This window comes from Prionailurus bengalensis, chromosome B1 (assembly GCF_016509475.1).
Source record: "Prionailurus bengalensis isolate Pbe53 chromosome B1, Fcat_Pben_1.1_paternal_pri, whole genome shotgun sequence".
NCBI classification, from domain to species: Eukaryota; Metazoa; Chordata; class Mammalia; order Carnivora; family Felidae; genus Prionailurus; species Prionailurus bengalensis.
In genome coordinates this window covers 66,175,357-66,198,545 of record NC_057344.1, presented here as the reverse complement: position 1 = coordinate 66,198,545, position 23,189 = coordinate 66,175,357, and the positions used below count along the sequence as shown (strand labels likewise).

Genomic DNA, 23,189 nt, shown 5'->3' with positions numbered 1-23,189 from the left:
TCAGGATATGCCATTGCAAGGGAAGAAAACATAATCAGGCACGAGCTCTTAAATACTGGTATATAGGGTGTCTCTGTTATGTCTACTCCCTTCTCACTGGCTAAACAAGTCACATGACCACATCTAATACTTTCAGGAGGATGCAACTGTGTAATCTCTCTATATGCTCAAATAGTAAGGAGGGTAAAATGTTGGTGAGAAATAATAATTCCTACCATACTTCAGGACTTTTTTTTTCAAATAAATTCTACCCCAAAGTGGAACTTGAACTTACAACCCCAAGATCAAGAGTTGCATGCTCTACCCACTGAGCCTGCCAGGTGCCTTTTAGGACCTTTTATGTGGTAAAGTTTATACTATCCTAATGTGTATTATGATTCTTTAAGGATGGTGGTGAGACTATATTGAATTTTCTAAATTTTCTGAAACAGTGATTTTTTAAGTAGAATATTTTTATACTAAATTTCTGTGAGCATATATTGAAATAGTAATTTATGCAATATTTTAACTTAGAAAGAGATAAACTAAAAATAATTCACAACTGTACTATAGTAATTAAGATTTTTATTTTTATTACTGAAATACATCTAATTATAATCATTATTTATTCTTATAGCATGATAGTGGTAAATCATCAATTTATCTAAAGAATAGTCCCTCTTGGGGCACCTGGGTGGCCCAGTCAGCTAAGCATCTGACTTCCAGCTCAGGTCATGATCTCATGGTTCATGAGTTTGAACCCCACGTCAGGCTCTGTGCTGACAACTCAGAGCCTGCAGCCTGCTTCGGATTCTGGGTTCCCCTCTCCCCCTGCCTCTCCCCCACTCGCACTCTGTCTCTCTTTCTCTCTCTCAAAAATAAATAAGCATTAAAAAAATTAAAAAGAAAGAAAGAAAGAAAGAAAGAAAGAAAGAAAGAAAGAAAGAAAGAAAGAATAGTCCCTCTTTAATTGAAGTAACTGTAAAGTTTTGGGGGGATTCTATTCTATTGGAAGAATCAAATACAAAATTTCCTTCCTAGAATAAATTCCTTAATAATAACTTTCTGTCATAATTTCTATGCTCTTTATGAAGTGGAGTTAAAAATATGTTCAAATCTGTAGTTTTCTTTATACATAAAATTACGAACTACCCATAAAATAAATCACTATATCTATAGCTAAAATGGCTTCTTTTCACATTATTTTAATGGATAGCCCCTTTTATAAGTTTTAGGTTTACAGAAAAATTGCAAAGATAGTTCATATACCATGCCATATAGTAACCATATACCCAAACAACACCTGGTGTCCCCTATTGTAAATATGTTTGTATGATACATTTGCCACTATTAATAAACCAATACAGATACATTACTATTAACTAAGGTTAATAAAGTCCATACTTTATTCTCAGTTCTTTAGTTTTACCTAATGTCCTTTTTCTTTCCCAAGGTCTCATTGAGGATGTCACATGACAGTTAGTAATTATGTTTCTGTAGACCTTTCTTCACTGTGACCTCACTTAAGTCTAAGTTTCATTTTTCATAATTTTGTAAATATTGTCATCCGGGAGTTAGCTTCTTTTTTTTAAGTAGTTTTAAATTCATTCATATTTATTTTTAGAGATAGAAAGTTCAAGCAGGAGAATGAAAGAGAGAAAGGGAGAGAGAGAATCCCAAGCAGGCTCTGCACTGATGACAACACGGGACTCGATCCCATGAACCATGAGATCATGACCTGAGCTGAATGTAATCATGAGTCCAACACTTAACCAACTGAGCCATAGTTTCTAAACTTATCTTTTTAGTCTCTCCCCCTACATAATATTGAAATGTTCCTTTTCAAATAATGCCAACCAAGTCCAACATCAAGAAGCACTTCACAAGAAACTGTTTTCACAACAGGCAAAAATTGGATTTTAAATCTATGGTAGTGCTTTGATACTTATTTATTTTCCAAGTATGTCCTATAATAAATGCTGCAAGATTTCTTTGTAGTACATAATGATAAATTCACTCCACTGTTGTGAGAAAATACAAAATAGCGTGATAAATCCCAATTGGATTCACATTTTTTGTGCACCATTTAAGTTAAAATTCTACTAGATATCAGTTCACTATCCTTTCTCTGAAGAGGTTTTCTGGAAGCATTTTTTTATTGTTTGTATTGTTTCTTTAGTATATCCACTTCTTATTCATTTGTGTTTACAAATTTAATGTTTTAACTATATAGACCACTTTGGTAAATGATAGGCATTTTTACGTGTACCATTGACCCATCCTCATCAGTTAATTCACAATCTGACATACCTATAAAACGGCAGATTACTGATCAATATTTAACTAAATTTAATATCTAGAACTTATAAATAAATACTTAAAAGTTGAGGCCAGCAGAACTTTATCATATTGGATGAGCTTGTGAAAGGCTATTCCATACTAGTTAACCAATTCTTCCCTCTGATAACCACAAGTAGTTTATCATTAAGAAATCCTCAGACACAATTAAAAGTAAAGTAAGATCAAATGCACTATTGATATTTTTTTAGTGTTATAGTTATTGTGTCACCCTAAGTTCCTTTTAAATTATGTCTTGAATTTGGAGATTTTCAACCATTATATTCAGTATATGCGTGATTCTAGTGAATCTTCAATTTAATGTATCAATATAATACACCATTGAAAATGTACTTATCTACATATTAGTAAGTATAAAAATTCCAACTGACTTGAGAGTTTTAGAGGATATACATATAAATATACATATATATATACACATACACACACACACACACAAACACAATATAAAAAATAGGATACTACTTATTTCAAGGTAAACATAATTAAAGTTAGAGTATTCACTGTCAATAATAAATCATCATATATATAGTTCACCTTCCACAGAGATGATCATTTTTATCTTAAACATGTAAAAGTATTCCACGATGTAGCCAAAAAATGATATGAAATTTCTTGAAGTCCATGTGATTTAGTACCACAGTTTGGCTTTCTAAGTCAGGCATTATCAGCTTGCATTTCCAAAGGAATGACTGTCAAAACACTATACCAATGAATACAATTTATATAATTTGACATTAATTCTAAGTGTTATAATGATTACAAAGGGTAAACTCTTATGAAGTAACATATGTACTACCCAGCCTGAAAAGCATATATACATTAAAAATGTTCAACATTACTCTACCAAAGCTTGTGTCAGGAATAATACTGGAAATTCAAAGTCAAAACCTTTTGTTTGTACCATTTGCTGTACGATTACAGGTATGAGACTCATCAATAGAGTTCTAGCATTCAAAAGTTATTACAATAACACCATCCCCCAAAATGAAATGCCTGAAAGTATCTAGTTCAGAATTATACACAAAAATCTGGAAGTGTGCACTGACTGGAATGAAACCCATACACAGTTGAGTTTAATCCCAATTAAAATGAAATGGTTTAATCTTTGTTTTCCCATTATTAAATCAGATGATAATAAAGATCCCACCCAATGAAAAATTCAATGTAGATTCAGTTCATTTTTCTATATACTTTTATATGCATTTGTAGAGACATACTATATTTAACTTTTATTAGAATAATATTTTTTAAAAATACTGTTCCTATAAAAATGCCAGATTACATTTTTACTTAATTTGTAAGTCAACTTCAATATAATGTCTACTCTGACATGTTTATAAGATAAAATACTTGGAAGTATACCAGAAATAGAAGTTCTCATATGCCATCATTTAGTGATAAGGCTTGAATGAAAAACACAGATAAAATTACATTAATAAATTTAGTTTTATTTTCTCTTTAAATTACAGAAAGTTTTAATTCATGGTGCTTTTGCTTTTGCAAAACTGGAGAATTTTTTAATTAAAAAATAATGAATAATCAGGATTGCATTTGGATAACGTATCTTTGTTTAGAGTCACAGATATTTAAGAGAGAAGTTACTTTGAAGAAATCTTATGTACTTGAGAAACCCAAGTGTTTTCTAAAAAAGCCTGTTGGGCCTAAGGTATTTTTACTGAAGACTTTAGACATTGAAAAACCCAGCTTGCATGAAAATTATGAAATCAATATTATAGAATTCTTAATATATAGTCATACAGCATTGCCTTTGAGCCTGGGAGGTCTATGTCTGTGGTACTGTGGCCTTTAATGTCCCCAGAAGCCCTGGTTCAACCTTGGTTCTACCTTAAAAGCTCTTCTAGGGGCACCTGGGTGGCTCAGTGGGTTAAGCGTCCAACTTCAGCTAGGGTCATGATCTCACAGTTTGTGGGTTTGATCCCTGCATTGGCTCTGTGCTGACAGGTCAGAACCTGGAGCTTGCTTCAGATTCTGTGTCTCCTTCTCTCTCTGCCCCTCTTCCACTCGTGCCCTGTCTCTCTCTTTCTCAAAAATAGAATAAAAAAAATCTTCTAAAGCTGTATTGAAATAATTTAAGTGTTGTCTAGAATCAGGCTTGAGGCCCAATAATTGGTGAATTAATAATAATAATAATAATAATAATAATAATTTATTTAATAGAATCCAATTTTCATTGATTTTGTAAAATCAAGTTAAAGTTCTCTTAGATTAATGGCCAAAAGACATACAGAGAAAATTTATAACAGAAGAATTACTTTAAGAAACATTAAAATATCGCATTCACTAAGCAAATATAAGCAGAAATCTAGAAAGTGGAATTTTCACTGTTCAATTAACAAAATTGTAACATGCAACACTATGACCAAATATCTCAAATATTACTAGCCTAAATCTATAGTAATAATTATAGAAAATAAAACAGCAATAGCCATTTCTAAACTTAAGTATGATCAGGTGATTTTACCAAATAATTCAACTTCTGGGAAAATTTTAAAATAACAATAAAAGCTTTGAATGGATTTCAAACATTTTAAAAGTTTGTAGATCACTCAGCATTCATATAAAAACTGCATGCCAAGCAATAGAAAATAAAATATAAATTTTACTAAAATGCAAATTTATTATGATTTCAATAATCACATATGCTATTAAATTTAAGGGTCCTATGGAAAATGGCAATGAATTCCAAAAATTGTCATTATGCAAGAAAAGAATCTATTAATTTAGCATTAAATAAGGACTAAATAATACTGAAACTATGTTAGAAGTTATTAATAATAAAATTTCCATTCTTTTTCAAAAATGCTGTTATGTAATAGCTCATTCTTACAACATGGTAGGTTTTCAATTGAACCCTTGGGATATAACACTCTCTGATGCACAGACAATAATTAAAATTTTAATTTGAAAAAGTGTTTTAAATTAGCAAGCTTTATATTTTCAGCAAAACTTTGGAAAATCCTGGAGCAAAGTCCCAATCAAAAATAGCCTGAGTTGTTGCTTTCAAATTTATGATATATATAAATATGGGACCTGGCTCTTGGTATGAAGTTGTTAAATGAAAATATCAGGTCTGTTTAAGAGTTTCTGCAGATGGATGTCCTTTATCTTTGTGCCAGTTTTTGAAATTTCTAGAAGGATACTGCCACAATCCTGCATAGAATACAGACCTATGTTTAAGTCCAGTGTATTTAAGCTAACCAGTAACATTTTAGGACAGGGCCAGACTTAGTTTTAAGATTATCACAGGTTTAATTTAAGCCAACTAATGCTTTATAGAAGTCTCTGAATACTAGGCGTCTAGTTTTCATGTTCTTTTTCTGAATCAAAAACCCTGTACAGAGATCTAAAAACTGGAACAATAAAGCCCCAGTATCACAGAGCTGGATCTTCACAGCATTCCAACAATTTATAAGTCAAATCTGTTTACCTTCTGTTACAAATAGGACAAAAAATTAGGGGGAAATGGGGAAGCCTCTTCAAGTGCTTAAATAGCCATAAGCTTCACAACTTCAAAAAGGTTATTTTGCACTTAAGGATACTTTTATTTCCTATATATGAAAAAAAAGAAAAAAATTATTGAGGGAAAGCATAGTGACATTAGAAAGCTAGTATCAAAATATCCTTAAGGCCTTCTTGAGCTCCCTCTACTGATTTTTAGACAGTTGTTAACCTGACCGAGATGTTTAACAAAACATATATAATTATCAAGATGTCCAGTCGAGTGCTAGCATTAAGAGCAGTTTTCACAGCTGGACACAGACTTCTACTCCAGACATTATCAATTAAATTGTACTATTTGTGCACAGACAGGAAAACAAACTCAGTGAAAAGACTTTCCCCATACTCAGCCCTCAGGAAATGAGAAACAGGACACTTGCTAAAAGAAACAGTCATGGAGGGCATATACTTGAAATCTTTGCTGTCATTTAATTGTAAATATGTAGACGTAAAATACAAAGCATTTCTAGAACTTTTTTCACTTCATTTTTACATTTTTTAGCTCACTTAATTATGACTTCATGAGGAATCTCACCAAAGGTAGTAATTTAGGGAAAATACTGCCACAATTTGTGCAAGTTCTTTCAAGCCTTATTTTTTTGTAAATTCACTAACTTTTGAGACTCTGCCAAAGGATTGAGATGTTGTGCATGTAATTGTTGCATTTATTTCATAAAGTTATGGGTGTATTTATATCTCATTTATTTTCTTTTGCTCTTTCCTTACATGGTCATATGATGTCACACTTTTTAATGAACACTGTGGTTTCTCAAGCATGTGCACAAACCCAAAAGGCATACTAAGCATTTCCCTTTCTCTAATAATGCCATAATGTTTAAGTTAATGACTACTTGACATAAATACCAGCTCAGTGGATCACTGCCTCAAAGGAACATAGATTTTAGAGCACTTAAGTTTTCTATGAAAGGATATGAAGTTCTGAACAAATAAAGTGTATAATGCACCAAGAGTACAAATGAGTTTTCAGAAATTCGCTTTAAATCCCAGAATTTAGTTGCAATATATGCTCCGTATGGTGTATTTAACAGTGGAAAGAAAAGTTAAAATACATATTTCACATATATTGCAGTGCCAAGCAAAGAAGGATGTTAATCTTTATTAACAAGACCACCACAAATAAAAAGAATCTTTTTTTTTTCATGATGGGAGCATTTTGGATTTTGTCAATAATTGGACATTCAGAAATGAAAGAGATACTATTTTAAAAAACACATACAGATGGCCAACAGGTACATAAAAAGTTGTTCAACATAACTAATCATCAGGGAAATGTAGATCAAAACCACAATGAGATATCACCTCACATCTGTTAGGATGTCTATTATAAAACACAAAGAAACAAACAAAAACCCTGTGCACTGTTGGAAGAAATGTAAAATGGTATAGCCACTATGGAAAACAGTATGGATAGTCCTTAAAAATAAAAAGTAAAAAATAAAATTACCATATGATGAACTGATCCAACTCTTTCTAGCTATTTATCTAAAAGAACAAAAAGCAGGATCTCAAAGAGATATTTGTGCTCCCACATTCATTGTAGCATTATTCACAATACCCATAAGTAATGTCAACATCAGAAACTACAGAATGGGGACCACAGAATGTCAGAGTTGGCACCCCAAGATAACTCCTACCTTAGATACCACTCTTAATCCTCAGTAATCCTTACCTAGTTTACTTTTGATCATGGCACTTATCAATAATAGACATGATCCTCTGTCTACTTTAGTTTGCTGATTGTCTCTCTTTCTGCAGAAAGACTAGAGAGGCAATTTTGTTTCTACCATTCTCACTCAACCCCCAGCAACCAAAAGGGCACCCGAAACACAGGAGCCATTTATCAATGTTTATTGAAATAATTATTTTATAATAAATATGGTCTTAATGTTTTTAAGAAAATTATTGTTTATTAAAATTAAAAATTGAATTTATATACAAATTAATCTTTTAGCTTGAAAAATAAATTGTAACGTTTATTTTTGAGAAAGAGACAGACAGACAGAGTTGAGTGGGGGAGGGGCAGAGAGAGAGGGAGACACAGAATCCAAAGCAGGCTCCAGGCTCTGAGCTGTTAGCACAGAGTCTGACACAGGGCTCGAACTCACGAACTGCAAGATCGTGACCTGATCCGAAGTCGTATGCTTAATGGACTGAGCCACCCAGGCGCCCTTTTTTAGCTTTTGTCAAGCTAAAATTATCTTAATTGTATGTAAACTATAAAAGATATAAGTGCAATAATATTTTGTAAATGTTAATAAAGTAATTGTCTATTTACCAATCTTTAGACAAGAACAAAATTATTAGTATCATAAATGCGATATTCTTTAGAAAATGACATTCTTTTAAATTTTTTTAATGTTTATTTTTAAAAGAGAGACAGAGAGAGTGAGCCTGGGAGGGGCAGAGAGAGGGAGACACAGGATCCGAAGCAGGCTCCAGGCTCTGAGCTGTAAGCCCAGAGCTCGATGCAGGGCTCAAACCCACAAACCATGAGATCATGACCTGAGCCAAAGTCGGATGCTTAGCTGACTGACCCACCCAGGTGTCCTCTAATTTTTTTTTATGTTATTTTGAAGATGACATTCTTTAAAAATGTAAAGTTTTCTTTAAAAGTGTAGAGAAATAAATTTGGTACTCTTCTAAAAGACAAATATAATTATCATTTTCACTTTCTATGTAATTTATATATCATTTGTAGAGCATATTAAATATAAGTCCCCGATTTTTATGGAAAGATCCTATGTTGCATAAAATAAGATAATAACAGTAAACCCTTTGTGTGGTTTCAACTTGTCAAAGACCAAAGACTAAATAAATAAATAAATAAAAGATAAACAAAATCTAAACTCTAAAAACATGAACCAATCCATGAGCATACATGTACAAAATCATCGTACCAAAACCAATCCATTAAATATGCACTATGCTACATAATGGAAGTAAATATAAAAAAGAATCAACTTCAATGAGGATTATATAATAATATGTATATGAAGTGATTTTAAACTACAATGTTTTGCACACATGCAAGGAATTCCTAGGGTCTTCCTTTAAAAAGTGTTTAATGGGGCGCCTGGGTGGCGCAGTCGGTTAAGCGTTCGACTTCAGCCAGGTCACGATCTCACGGTCTGTGAGTTCGAGCCTCGCGTCAGGCTCTGGGCTGATGGCTCAGAGCCTGGAGCCTGTTTCCGATTCTGTGTCTCCCTCTCTCTCTGCCCCTCCCCCGTTCATGCTCTGTCTCTCTCTGTCCCAAAAATAAATAAACGTTGAAAAAAAAATTAAAAAAAAAAAGTGTTTAAGATTAATTAGAAAGAACAACCTAAGACACATTTAAAAAATCCAAAGGCCACACCAGACTGTTCACTGCATAGCTCAGGTCATAAATGCTGGGGATTAGTGGCACAACATCAATGGAGAAATATTCTAAGGTTCAAGTAGAACTTGAGTCAGGTATGGTAGGTAGTATGTTACATGAATCCCAATGGCCCACACTCTTGTATAATCACCTTACCTTGTGGGTAGACATAACCTTTAAATTGCTTTTGACCAATAGAACATGACAAAGGTAATATATTGTTCTTATGGTTATGTTATGTTATATGGAAAGGAGAGATTTTAAGATGTAATTAAGGTTCCAAGTCAGTTGACTTTATGTATATCAAAAGAGATTATTCTAGCTGGACCTGACCTAATGAGGTGGGCCACTTTAAAAGTGGATCTTAGGGGCGCCTGGTGACTCAATCAGTTGAGCCTCTGACTTTGGCTCAGATGGTGATCTCAAAGCTCCTGAGTTTGAGCCCCGCATCCAGCTCTGTGTTGACAGTTCAGAGCCTGGAGTCTGCTTCAGATTCTGTGCCTCCCTCTCTCTCTCTCTGCCCTCCCCCAACTCTCTCTCTCTCTCTCTCTCTCTCTCTCTCTCTCTCTCAAAATATAAACATTAAAAATTTTTAAAATTAAAAAAAAATAAAAGTAGATCTATAGGTCAGAAACTGAAGGAATCAGTGAAATTCTTATCTGGCCTTAAAGAAACAAACTTCCATTAGTTTTAAGCTGAAAAGAAAAGAAAAGAGAAGACAAAAGAAGAAAAGAGGAAGAAAAGAAAAGAGAAGAAAAAGAAAAGAAAGAGAAAAAAAAGAAAAAGAAAAAGACTCTCAACCGCCAGTGATCTTGGAGAACAACAAACTTGGACCTCAAATAAGAGCCCAACCCTGGCTGAAACCTTGATGTGAGATCCTGAACAGAGGACCCAGATAGTCTGTACCGAGACTTGTGACTTATGGAAACTGTGGATAATAAATGTTTAAACCACTGAGGTTATGGTAATTTTTATGCAACAATAGAAAACAAATACATACATGTAAAGAAAAATAGACATCTTGGTAATATCCAGGGTGACACTAACATGACATTACTTGCAACAAAAACTAAAGACTCAGAAAAGCACATATGAGCACAATATGCTCTTATACTATGAAAAACTTGGCTGGAATTAGAGGAGTGAGATGTAGGTGGAGATTCTTGAAAAGGCAACAGTCCAGACAGGGTATTGGTTTTCTGTAGAGGGAAGGATCATACTTTATATTTTGATCAATCTCTCTTTTACATATGTGCATTGCACATACAAGAAAATTGAAAATCAGATTGATTGCTTGAAGCTACAGAACCAGTAAGAAGGATCTTAACATCAAGTAGAGAATTTCAACTTGATACAGTAAAAATTACAGATCCACTGATGATTTCTGAAGAACACAGTGACATTTAAAAGCTTACTTTAACTGAGAGGAATCTAGAAGAGGTATGAAGTGTGTATCAGGAGAGCATAATGAGGATGATCATGCAGCTGGTTTCAGACAGAGTTTGGTTTGAGTCCCAGCTCTGTGGGCAGCATAACTCTTTAAGCTTTGGTCTTTCACTATCTACTATCTATCTCTATGAATAGCATTGTGCATATAAAATATAATACTGCTTATAGAAATTAACATATTGGCATGACATACTATGAATTACCAAAAAATGTACTTGCTAATAACATCACTAATTATTATTACTGCAGGGAAGAAACAAGAATCAGGGAGATCAATGTAGAGAGTGTCAAAATAATTCTGATTGAGATGGGATACTCTAGGTCAAGGTAAAAGTGATACGATGAGGGAATAGAAAATAGAGAATTAGATAAAGGCTATGTTACAAAGGGAGTAATATCAAAACTTGGGGAGTCACTGCATATAGTATAGTAAGAATGATGTAAGTTTAAGACATCTATTAATTTTTCAGACCTCGGTGAATAGAAAAAATGTCATTAACTGACAGGCAAAAAAATTAAGATGGGGGACCATGTGAGGGATGAGATGATGAGTTCATGGAATTTATGCTGTCACCATGAAATCAAAGTTAAAATCTCCAGCAGACCTTTGTAAATACATTAATGGAGTTCAAATCTGGGCCAGAGCTATATATTTGGAAGATCTCTGTGAAGAGAGAATAATTGTAGCTGTTGGAGTGAATGGACTTCCTGCAGGGCTCCACAGAGAATGAGGAACAGTGAGTCAAATGAATAGTATACAAAATGGTGCTGAAATTTCAAGGATTAACAACTTTTATACCAGTCTTCATTCCAAAAGGTAAACACTGGATATTTCTAACTAATATGTAAAATATTTAATGAAAGCCCTATAATCTTACACTAAAATATTTAATGAAAGCGCTATAACCTTACACTTTTAAGTTAACTTTTCTATAAATCAAACTTTTCTACCTCCTTTGGGATCCATTTAATAAGGACAACCCAAAACTTGGATAATGAGGATTCACTAGGGAATCTGATGCAACTCTGTGGCTCCCCTAGGAACTGTGTTATAATTACTGCCACCAGTACTCACCTTTTCTCCTACTCAGTGAGCTTAATGCTATATGAAAACACAGAGCATCAACTAGAGGTCAACATTTCCCTTTGTACCTCAAGTAGAATAAATAAACAATGAATGAAGTATTTAATGTTTCCTAAGTGTTCAAGAGCCCATTTTAGACTACCTATTTTTGTATTGTGTTTCAAAACTAATTTTATTTTGATTACTTTATTTCATCTCACAGACCATTTGAAATATTAGTAGCCAACTAGTTTGAAGGTTTAAACATGACTATCAGTTGATAGCACAAGTGGTAATTTCAGGAAGTGGCTAAAGTTCAAGATGTATTTGTATTTGATATTCAGTAGGACTTTTTAGAGGGAGAAAGAAAACTAGAACTATTAGGAAACATTAATTACTCTATTCTACTGTTTCTTATTCTACTTATTGCCTGCTCTTAATCTTATTAATGTTCTATGAGATAGAATAATGTAACATCTTTCTAACATTAAATACAGAGGAAAAGCTTCTTAAAGCCTTTGGTATTGTGCATTCTAAAATGTGTATACTAAAGAATAAATACCACAAAATCATTTAAATATAATTTAATGATTAAGGGAAGACTTGGAGAAAGAGGGCAAAGTAGGCATTCACATTTAGTAAAAGTCTCACAGAAAATGTGTAGTTTTAAATAAGACACACCCAGTTGAATATTTGTCCTAAACAGAGGTGTTGGAAGTGCACAGCATAGCTGCAAAAGGAGTGAGCTGGGTTTGATTGTCTAATCCACCTATTCCTGGTTGTGTGAGCACATGCTGGAGAGGTGGACAACTTTCATCCGAGTTTCTGCTTTCTCCTATCTAAAATGAAGGTACCATGAATTTTTTTCACAGTTATACACATGTTAAATGACCTAGATAAAATGGCCTAACATGAGTAAAACATGCGTACATATATATGTATAAAATATATGTCTACACATATTAACCCTTTGAATGGTATCCTTTTCTGTCTTCTTGTATAAGAAAATCCAGGCTCAAAGACTTTTTGCTCAAATATCAATAGGTAATTTGCCACGAGACAGAAGATGTGTTTACTAGAAGCAAATCACTCTCTCTCTTTCTTTGGAAGGATGAATGGGACCCCCTCCTCAATCCTAAATGAGGCGGTTCAGACTCTGGTTGATGTCAGGATCACAGCAATTACTGTAGCTCTGAAAAAGGGGGCACATACCTACAGAGTACATGGGGGCATTTGTCCTTTTGTCACATCATGTTAGTAAAAAATCTGTAAGGATTTTAGAAATTAGAAAAAATAAAGCCTTGATGGTCATTAAAACACTACCTAATGTGTTTTGTGGAAGTGGTCCAATCACAAAAGGCAAATTATTTCCATTTCATCATCATCTTTGGGGAACACAGTTCAGGCTTGTATGTTCTAATTGCTACTGTACGTATGTTTTAATTGCTACCTTAGTGCTACTTACACAGAAAAAATATATCACTAAAGTAAGCTTCTCTTAACTGTCAATCACAATGGTATATTTAAATAAAACTGAATGAAGAAGAGTATTTTCAAATCCTTTGCATTGTGTTTTAGAACTTCTAGCAGTGTTATGAACCAGTGTTACGAGTTGGAATAATATTCTCTGTATTGACATGCAAATGAACTCACTAAGCAACTACTTTGCTTCCGAGATTTACATAATGTGATACTAAAAACCACATTAAATTAATATTAATTATTTGGTTTTAAAGCAAGAAAGTTCAGAGTTAAGTGGCTCTTCTTCCCATATTTTAACACATCTATGCATGTAACATTGATATACAAAGAATAAAAATATCTTAGGTATAGGGATCTCCAAACTCTATCCCTTATAAGTGCATGGCTTATTACCCAGAGATATAGGAAGTAAACCTGATGTATCTCTTTTAGAGATAGAAACTTTCAAATCCTTATCAGCACTCATATTTTTTTTTTCAGAATCAGTGTGGTAATATAAACTCCTCATTATGTACACATCCATTCTGCTTCTTATTCCTGGAGAATTTTCATTTCCAATTGTCCCTTCCCTTGCCAATCAGCATGAGAGCTTATGAGTGACATTTTCATGGCAAAAAACTGGTGTGTGCTAAAGCGTAACAGCCTAAATAGCAAAAACAATAACAGAATGAACACATTTGCCACTAAAAGTATATATTGTATTTCAGCTTGCTATGTAAATTATTTTTATATTAAGTAACATTTCTTGAACTTGAATGTTCAAGATCATTCCCATTGCATGTTTATGGTAGAGCCTAATTTACTAAGAAATATATATGTATATACACACACACACACAATGTACACACATATACACTCATTATATCATGCACTTATACTATTGTTTGACTCCTTCTCTTTAAAAAACCCATACTAAGACTCAGTGAAATTCTGAATTTATCAAAAACACTATCTCATTTACTATAATAATATTAACTTCCTCAATGCCAGGGTGATTAAAGCACAAAGGGACCAATTGTTCTGTTGCATGGTGTGATGACCAATTTAATGGGAAAATTAGGATTTTCCACAAGGGACCCTACAGCTCACCTTAACTAGTCTATGCCCAAAAGACACTGGAGGTGTTGAAGCAGAAGATGATTAAGTCTGTTTGGTAAAAGATAATTGGTCACATGGCTGTTGCAATAATGTTAACAACAGGAAGTATTTTTTCTGACCTATTAGTTCCAAAGAATCTTTAGAACTTTATAATACATTAAGTAATAAAAATTCCAGAAGCAGATTTGGAGATTTGGAGCAGAACTAATAGAAACATATTATTGAAGGTGTTTTGGTCTCATCGATAAACAAGCATTAAACATGAAAAATTGTCATTATTCAAAGACAATTCTCAATAAACTATTACTTCCATAATCTTTTAAATATAATTTTAAAAGTTACTTTTAAAAAGTCAATTTCCTAAAACTTTTTAGTGTATTTCAGGTTTATTATTACTTTCTTTAATTCTCCATTGTACACGTTAGTAAATAGATTTTAAAAAAGAAAGCAATATATAGCCTTGATAACAGAAAACCCAAATCGTTTCACCTTGGCCTTAAATATAACCAAACATGCATACTTATTTCATCTTATCTGTAAGAAAAAAATCTGTCTAGGAATATCATTTTTAAATTTTTCACTATATCAATGTGCTTTAAGAAACTGAGAAGCAGTTAAGGCAACTAGAGTATGTCATGTGACATATAATTAATTATTTCAATAATCTTTCTATACACTTTGTAAACTTTATCATCTTGAAGTAAAAAGTTCTGTATATACTTGTAGTACTTATGCAATGAAATGAATTCATTTTTTAGGAGGCTATCTACTGTGATATTGAATATTCCTTTGAATTTCACATGGACAAGTTATAACTCCAAAATATGGTCATTTTCTTTGTGAAGCAAAAAATTTATGAAGGGACACCACATTTGACTGTCTTTAATAGGTATCTTCCAATTTGGCAATTTTGTTTACAGTAAGAAACATATTCTACATCCAAATAGTATACCCTATATGCTAAGTTTGGGTTTATTGTGGTCACCTAATTTTACCTTACTTCAGAACTAATATATAAAAGCTAAATAGGTTTTAAAAAATCAGGAAAAATGTATCTAATATTTTAAATTTGCAATCTCATCGAATCTGCCTCCTTAGTTTCGCAATTTCCAATAGCATATTTTGATTTTAGTATTTAACCATCTCACTGTGACTTCACCTGAAAGAATTTCAGATACTGGTAGTTCAAGAGAACTGTTTATACTCAAAGGAAGCCATACATCTTGGAAAACTTTATGCAAAAAGAAGTCAATGAGATACTAAAATACATTTAGGTGAACATAGTGTTTATTTCTGTTATTGCCTTTCAAGTAAGTTATAAAATTACAATATATATTGTTGTTTCCATATGACAAAGAAAAGGAAACTGAAATTAAAAGAAGCCATAATTCTGTTTGAAATTCCATACTTTGAGCATGTATACCCATACAACTAGTTTTAAAAAGAAAATTTTAAAATGTATAGAAGAAAAAAAAATTTCATATTAATTTAAAGGAGGCTGTTTAGTGGGAGCTTCATGGCCCAGTATTTCATATACTCCCTCCTTTGCTTCTCTACCTGCTTAGTCTTTAAAAAAATTTGTATCAATATTTAATGTAAGATCACATGACTGACAGGAATCCTACAAAGAACAATCTTCTTGGGGTAAAACATGAGAACAACTTAAGGGGATTTATATTTAACCTCTAGTGTTTGCAATAATATCCATTTCTTGCAACAATCACTCTGATGTAGTAGTGTGCTGTAAATAAAATGAAAAATCTCTATGCAGAAAAATTATTTTAAATAATTAACTTTAAAGCTAAAGTTCATACTGGTAAGTGTAATGCCACTAAAAAAGAAATGTTTACCGTAATTAAAAATACACAAATATATAAAGTTAACTTAGTATACTCTTTATTTGCTGAAAAACATAGCCCTGGTCAGTTGAATGATACTTAGTAAGTCTGAAACAGCTTATATTTTACACATTCCTATTAAGATAGGATGTCTAGTTGCAATCTTTCCCTGGAATGTAAACCCTCCCCTCTCTGTTTTTCCAGCCATCATTTATCCTTAATCAAATGTCACTAAAAGAGATAAATGAAAAATCATAATTCTACTTATCAGATAAACAATATGCCTTACATATAAAGTCATGAATAGTGATAACAAATACACAGAGCACGAGTTAACTTCTATCATTTAAATATTGTTCACTATAAGAAGTACTGTTCAGTGGTTTTCTGTACTGAATTCTTTCTTCATACCCACTCAAAACACACTACCAATTGACAAAAGGAACACAGCTTCAAAAGAAAATCTCCTAAGTAGAGAAAAGCTCTCTGTTAAACATGCAAGAGGTTAAACATTTCTGAAATAGCGAGACATTTTCTCAGCCCACGCTTCCCAGTTCCATTCAATTACCAACAGCAGTAGCGACTATAATACAAGCTAATACTGTATTATTAAATCAGAGCTTCCCATTTACATCCACCTCTAACCTGAGGGGGTGGGGAGGGGATGACATTTACTATTCAATAGCAGGACAAACAGCCCCCAACTTGGAAATACACATGACCTTGGGGTGCAGAATTCTCAGAGACTGAGTTTCACAAGTTTTATTTGGATCTACTGCATAACAACACATCTAAATGAACCCAGCAGGATATGAATGCTCTTATCCTTACCACCTCCCCTCCAAAAATGTTAAGAGAGCTCTGTACTTTGCAGTCTATGCTGTAGATACCAGAGGTAATATTGATTAATCAGAGATTAGTTCACTCAAATATTTCTTCAAGATTGCATTTGCTTTAAACAACTTGTTGGTTGATTTATTTACTGCAATTTACTAACATATTTGGGCTTGCATTGAATGGTTCTTGTTTCTTGAGCCATGCTGGAAGTGTTGCTCTACAAATATTTATATTTATAAAGCAGAATGTAACCTGATGACATTAACTTCGCAAAAAAACCCAAACCCTCAACTTCCCCTGTAGAATTCAGTGCTTAATCACCAATAGATGTGTTTGTAATAAAAATAATAATAGCAGTTATTAAGATAATTGTTGCAATCATTGCCAAAAGTCCTGTTTCAGATTAGAAAAATCGTAACTTGCTTTTAAATTTTTGTATGGCACTCTGCATTCCTCCCCCCTTTGTAATAATTTATAACATATTCTTTATCTTACCTTATTTTAAGAGTCAAAAAAGTCTCCCAGAAAGATTCTTAAATGGTGTAGGTATATAAATCACAGTAATAATAATAGTTAAAAAAAAAAAAAAAACTAAAAGATTGTTTTAGCTGGGAAAAGAGGAAAATAGTTTGGTCTAAAACTATAGAAATCTCCAAAGTCACGCTTGAATGGGCGCCCAGGTGGCAAACAGAGGACTCTCTCCCACGTCCGATACCACACTCCTTTGTCAAGTTGATATGGTCCTGCTGGTGAAGCGGGTCCCGCAGGGCACAGAGAGTGCAAGAGGGCGTTGCCTCGAGGTGCTGAAGCACCCCGTCTGCTCGCGTCCCAGGTTCAGCACCGACAGCCCAGTGGACAGCACCAGCTCCTCTCACCTCCAGTTTGTCTCAGTCACTGAACCAGGCTGATTCTCGCGCCTCCTCCCACAGCAAAAGCTGCTGCCACTCAACCCGGGCGCGCCCCGCCCCCATCATCTGACGTAACTATTTTGCATATCAACTCCCTGAGAGGTGCGGGGCCGCCCCTTTGACTGGGCTTCTGGTAGGGTCAGCTGAGGCAATCGAGGCGACAAAATCCAGGCTTATGACCAACGTGGACTTCATTGGACTTCACAATCCATACACCACCGGTCCTGAAGAAACTAAATGCTTTTGGCGTGGCATGAGCTTTTGCCTTCGCTGGGACTGCCGTTTCTGTGCGCTCTAAAGATCGCTGCTGGCACAGCTCTGGCAGGAAGAAGGGGCGGAGGGTGGGGGCAGTGGAGCACTGAGAGGAGAGGCTGGGGAGGCGGGTGGAGAAGGGACTAGGAAATAGAATGAATCCATCCAACCACTCCAAATAATATCCCCGCTCCTTTTGATCTTCCTAGCCAAACTTTCCTCCTGCTCCCTACCATTTGTTTACTGGAAAGGATGTGTCTGGTGTTCTGTTCCCTTTCCTCGGTTCAGGGAGCTGCTAGAGGGAGTCGCTGCAGCAGAAACTTGTTTAGGAGAAAAAAATTGCGCTGAGCACTGGGAGAAAATGTGAAAGCTGGCGATGCTTATCATCATTCGTAAACAGAATCTTTTCTTATTTTTTATGTGAATGATGCATAACATATATCAGAATTCATGTTTTCTTATAGAATCTACAGAATCTTACCTCTTCGTTCTTATGATTTGAATACACCGTCAAGCTATGTGAAGTTGGAAATTCCAGGGTTAAAAAAAAATTAATAATGAAAAAAGTGAAAGTTCTCAGCTTCAACTTCCACTGCCAAAATACTGAAGGTTATGTAATATTTATTATGTCTAATATATCAATTGTTCTCTGAAAGATGGGGTATGCTGGAAGCATTTCATAGCCTTTAGCAATTCTCTCACTATATGTGATGTTTCTTGTTCCAGTGAGGCTCTGAGGGCCTTGACAGCAAGAGAAAGGGCTGCCATGCCAGATTTCTGACTGCTTAAACTTGTAAACAAATACTTTTAGTGAACTGGAGCAATCAATCTCCTAGAAAGATCATTATTCACATACTGTCCACATGTCCCACCTACAGCAAGCAGGGCTTACTTGTACAAAGAAATGGGCAACTAAATATTTTCATAAACAAAGTCATTTATTCAAGAAATTTCTTAGCATGCAATACATTGTTTTCCATAAAAATGCATATATCCTGATATTCCTGGAGTGTAATATTATTCTGCCCTGGACCCGCTCAGGAATGTTTGTAGGGAATCTGATGAAATGAGTATACTTGTTTATTTTCCTAACAAGAAACATAATAAATTTGATTTTCTGCAAAATTTAAGAAATTATTTGAGGAAACACATTTATTTTGTGGGCAGATATACCCAAACCCTTTCCTGAAAGTTAGTTAGCAAGATTGAGGGAAAAAAAATGATAATTTTTCTTCGGAGGGAACTTTCTTTTTTCTGCTTTTGAATAAACTTTCCTTTCCATCTTTATTAAAGAATTTGTCTATTCCTTTCCTAAATATCCAATTCCCTTGGAATATCCCGCAACATATCTAGACCATCCCAGGTAATCTGCATTGTTTTATTTTCCTCTGACATCTATTGATTTTATGTAAGTATATAAATAACTAGTGCAATGCCTTTTTGCACTGCTCATTACATGCGCGTGCGTGTGCACACGCACACACACACACACACACACACACACAAATTCTAATAGTGTTTCAGTTACCAAAGTGATTTTATAATGGTTCCAGATACCATGGTAAGGCCTAAAGGATGACATTTAGGGGCAGATGGGTACTCTATATTACAAGTACAATGAAGCCACTGAATATCCTGTACTTAGGCTGATCAAAGCACACATGTTATGCTTCTTTTAGAAATGTCACATGGCATATTTTGGTCTGCTTCATGCCAACATGCCAAAATGGCAGAGAAAACCTAAAAAGTCCACTGTGAAAATATGTAGAGTGCATTATTAAAAATCCTTACAAAATTCCACCAAACTGTGTCATATGCTGTTTAATAGACACTATTTTTCAGTTCACTTCAGTCGTCATATTGTTTGGGGCTATGAATTACATTAACGCAGGCATAATATTATTCAACAGCCTAAGGGGATAATTGCTTCAAATGTTTCAAATAAGGGGGAGGGAGAAAGCATTTTCTCATTGTGGGGAGTGGGAGAGAAAGAAAGAAAGAAAGAAAGAAAGAAAGAAAGAAAGAAAGAAAGAAAAGAGAAGAGAAGAAATAGAACTATTTTGGTGCGCATGCACAAAGAGGCATGCATACAGAAAAGTACTGGGAGGACTGAACCCTCCTCAGAGATTCTAAGTTTTTTTTCCAACTTAAATTAGCTGTATGACCAAGATCAAGATATTTAAACTCTTTCATCATACTCGTCATTTGTAAAATTTGAGGATTTTATTGCACTAAATTGTCTCTAAAGTTCCTTACATATCTGTCATTCTATGACTCTACAGTAGAATTTTAAAACTTCATGAATTACTATATTATAATGATATTGTGATAGAATTCAAGATCTTAAGAGCCCTCCCCTCAGGTGGGATAAATTGGCATCTGGTTACTAAGACTGTGAAAATGGTACCTTAGGGTAATTAGTTTGGGAGGCGTGCAAAAAAGATGAGTGACTAGAACAAAAGATGAGGCTAAGTAAGAGAGGTCAAAAAAACTACATTTTACCTACCCAAGATGAAATTAAGAGAGGATTGAATGGGTCTGATAAAGTAGTCATTTATTTTTATATAAACAATATTATAATATCCTCACATATAGTCATACAAGTAATTACTGTTCAGGATGTTTAAAATAGTTGTAAAGCAACAATAAAATCTAATGCATGCAAAAAGTCATTAGATGGAGTTTTAGTTATAAACTGTCATGGGAAAGATGACTAAAATATTAAGTAAATATGAACAAGGAAAACATCTTTAAAGCTGAATGACCAACATGTACTTAAGGATTTTAATTTAGGTAATTTACATGAACATATTAAAATGTAATACACAGAAATTATGAAGCTCATTGTGTTGTTGCTTTGTGCATGTGTATTTATACTTGTACAAAAGAATTACCTTTTAATCATATTGCTTTTTGGTTCTCTATGTTTGGACTCCTGTAGTGTCATCAAATTTTACAACCTCCTTTTCAAATTATAATTATTCCAATGTATTTGTAGCATATTAGAATTATAAATACTCTAAAGATAATAACAATGTATGCTTTCTTAATTTTTATTTTTTAATGTATTATGAGAAGCTTTCCTGTGAATTAAGAACATGCTTATTTGAAAAGCCAAGATTCACTACTTTTTGCTGGGTAATTTTCATTCTTAATTTTGGAGAATCAAAATAATAAAGCAAATCCGGTTTAAAAAAAAAATCAGAGCCACAATGACCAAGCACTTCCTTAATTAAAAAGAGCAAGAAAATTACAACATAATCACAAAATGTATCTATCTTAGAGATTTTAACTTCCTTGCAATGTGAGCTTCCATGATTGTGCTTTCACTTAATACATTATATGCACATAGTTTTTAAAGCATGAAATCTGCATTCAACAATTAGTGCTTATGATAAAATAATTCCTGAAATTTGTTTTATGCTCTTGGTTTTGGGCTTTTTAACAGCAATTACAAGTGCCAGGTATGCAATGATTTACAACAGTATTTGGATATTTGACACTTGAAAATATATTTTTCTTCCCTGACTTCTACTGTTGTTTTTCTTCCTACTTCCATTACTTCCTTCCCTTCCTCCTTTCTATGCTTTACTCTCTTAAGACCTTTCCCTCTCTCTACCTATCCTTTATGTTAACATTCTATTAATAAAAATTTATTAGTGATCTGTCTGTTGTGTTATAGGATATTTAAATACAGTATTGTATTATTGAATGAAGTGTTGATATAATATGTCTATATTTAAATTTCTTAGCTACTGCAGTATTTCAACCTTGTACCAATTTTATGTGTATGCAGGTGGGGGGTGAGGGGAGAATGCACTGAAGAGGAAAATATGTTTTCTTTAAAATATGTGAATAAGGTTTAAGATATAAGAACCAAAACTTCAATTCTAATATATAAAGCTACAGACTGAAGAACAGTATTGAATTAAGCACACATGCAAGAGCGTTTTTAACCTAAGTGGTATTTGCAATCAACTACATAGCTTTCGTGTGATTATATTAGCTTAATTTTAATATTTTCAATATATGTTGCAAATTCAGATTATATTTACCTTGTCTATTCGAGTTCAGGCATTGTATTTGTTTCACGTAAGAGATTGTTACGTATATGATGAATAATAAAAAAGTTAGTTCTTTTCATATTAGTATTTAATACACAGGGAGACACACTAAGACTATTTCTGTAATTTTTAATCATGAACCTACCATCAAAATGGTACATTTCATAAAAGATTAGAGATTGCTTTTCAGAAATACCATGCTAAAACCTGGGATAGAATTCTTTATCCCTTAAATTCTCAGATCAATGCATGTATGAACTCTTTAATTCCCACTATGTAAATGGGTTTTTCAAATTCCACAAGAACTTCAGCAAATGTATAATATGAATGGAAGTTATTGGTTCAAAAAACTAGTTGATGTTAACCTGTATCGAGGTCATATTAAATAGAGAAAGACTAGAACATGTTTCAAGAAATGTTGCCTCACTAGAAAGCTAAAATCTACAGCATTTAACAGCAATCTAGGTTAGATTTTAAGCAACAGATTTGTTCATTATCATCAGTAATCTGGAGCTTATTATCATCTACAATTATCATCAATAATGTGGGTCAAATAAAATCCTGAATTTGAATTCAGGATTAAGTACCAATGGGTCACTCAAAGGATCACTGTAGAGTACAATGAATGGTATGTACTATGGAAAGTGTGGAAAGACCTGTGAAGCTATTATTTTTCTTATGATAAACATGGATCCTTAACTTGATAAGTTTTATCTTCTAAATTGGAGGGAAAAAGTAAAGCTGCCTCTTTATATAAACATATCAAGGGAAATGAACCTTAATAGACGGATTTACCAGACTCATGCTTTGTGTTACCTACTCTAGTTTTCCAGTTTTCATGTACAGTACTTTTATATTCCTTATCTAATAGCTCTTTTGAGACATACTCTCTCTGACTTCCAAGTGATACCACTATGAATTTCCCCCAGAGCTATATTTTGCCTTTCTTGTTTGGCTTGGTAA

The 23,189-nt window shown here is 33.6% G+C and overlaps 1 protein-coding gene across 3 annotated transcripts in view; it reads right to left on the bottom strand.

Moving 5' to 3' along the window:
• Window positions 1-18,198, bottom strand: part of FSTL5 (follistatin like 5) — a 796,843-nt gene extending 778,645 nt beyond the window's left edge. For all 3 annotated transcript variants that reach the window (XM_043566311.1, XM_043566327.1, XM_043566320.1), the window contains exon 1: window positions 17,498-18,198. The gene's annotated coding sequence lies outside the window, so the exon portion shown is untranslated. The remainder of the gene's footprint in view (window positions 1-17,497) is intronic.
• Window positions 18,199-23,189: the final 4,991 nt, after the last annotated feature.